The sequence below is a fragment of the Poecilia formosa genome, unplaced genomic scaffold (assembly GCF_000485575.1).
Source record: "Poecilia formosa unplaced genomic scaffold, Poecilia_formosa-5.1.2 Scaffold1729, whole genome shotgun sequence".
NCBI lineage: Eukaryota > Metazoa > Chordata > Actinopteri > Cyprinodontiformes > Poeciliidae > Poecilia > Poecilia formosa.
Genome location: NW_006801668.1, coordinates 2,064 through 3,651, shown reverse-complemented (window position 1 = coordinate 3,651; position 1,588 = coordinate 2,064). Strand labels below are relative to the sequence as shown.

General features: G+C 32.0%; 1 long non-coding RNA gene across 1 annotated transcript in view; it reads right to left on the bottom strand.

Annotated features, from left to right (window-relative positions):
• Window positions 1–1,538, bottom strand: part of LOC103132967 (uncharacterized) — a 3,669-nt gene extending 2,131 nt beyond the window's left edge. Inside the window, exon 1 of the long non-coding RNA XR_475670.2 lies at window positions 1,363–1,538. This is a non-coding gene — a long non-coding RNA (uncharacterized LOC103132967). The remainder of the gene's footprint in view (window positions 1–1,362) is intronic.
• Between the last annotated feature and the right edge of the window lie 50 nt (window positions 1,539–1,588).

Genomic DNA, 1,588 nt, shown 5'->3' with positions numbered 1-1,588 from the left:
TCTGCTCATCAGGGTCTTTGAGTCCCTTTTTACTTTTGTAATGGTACCGAAATGCACAGAAAGGCGCAACACCAAAAATAAAGTCAGGAGTAATAACACTATTTTCTAATGAAGTTAATGAGCTTCAGCTTATTGATAACCCGGTAGTAGGTCGCCATCTTTCTTGAAGCAATGTACAGGTGACGCTAACCAACCAATTGGGGAAGGTGTAGCCTGATGACGTGCCTCTCCTCATTTGCATTTAATTTTTTCTAAGTTTTGCGGGGAAACAGAATGTGATAAATAAGGAAATACTAAATGAATAAGGGAAATTGGAAAATGTGAAAATACAAATTTTTTCAAGCAAATGTTAAATGAAAAATAGATAAAAGAAAAGGGTAAATAAAAAAGGGATATATGAGAAATTGATTAATGAAACTGGGAAATAGAAAATCGGGTTAATGGAAAAAGGAAATTGTAAAATGGTTAAATTAAAAAATAGATTAATAAAAATGGGTAAATGGATAAAGGGATAAATGAAAAATAGATAAATAAAAAGAGAAATTGGGAAATTGATAATATGAAAAATAAATGAATGAAAAATTGGTTTAATGAAAAAGCTAAATTATTTATTTAACACATTTTTTATTTATTTCACTCATTTTCTTCATTTTTTGATTTATTTTAGTCATTTTTTATTTATTTCACCCATTTATTTATTTCATTTTGGCTGAAATGGCTCTCCATACCCTGTGACTAACTAATAATATCAGCTCTAATATTTACAACAGAATTTTCTTAACTTGTCAAAAGAGATGTATGTATTCAAACATAAACATTCACAGCTGCATGTGCTTTCAATTATTTTATAAATATAAAAAAAACATGAACTTAACCAAGAGCAAAGAAACTTTCCTACCTCTCCTCAGGCAGCCGAGCGCCAACTGAGAGTAGTACAGTAATGATGTCATAGAACACTCTCTTAAAGCAACAGTACAGGTAGTAGTGTTTACTAAAATAAATAAAATAATACAATCCTTAAAATATAACAAAAAAATAGGATTCTTCAGTGTTAATCAGGATTTAGTGAAATTTCAAACATTATAAAAATAAATAAAAGCACATTTTCTAAACTTGTTACATTTACATATACTCACTATTGAGGAAACTTACTTTTGGGATATTTGCAGTGGAAAAATCAAAGGGCCTATTTAACATGTTGAGGCTTTATAATCTGTTCGGCCACAAAATTAACAAAAAGGGAATAACTTTTAATCAATAAGAACGTTTTTCAAACCCTAATACAAAGATTAAGTGGGCGTGTCGCCACAGCATTTCTATTTAGAAAAAAAAAAAACAAAGTATGTAAAACAAACGACTCACCGTCGAGCGGTTGCCAGAAAACACACAATATAATCCTCCGGGTGTGTTAATAAGGCTCGATCCAGCCACATTCTTCCATAATGTTGGAAGACGCCAACACAAGCAGCTAGCCAGAGTGACAGCAGCAACAGGAAAGAAGATCTGGATTCACCAGTGACCCGGAACTTAAAGTGTGCCGTCAGTTTGACCCGCCAAAATAAAATACGGGTTGATTATTTAGTGCAGG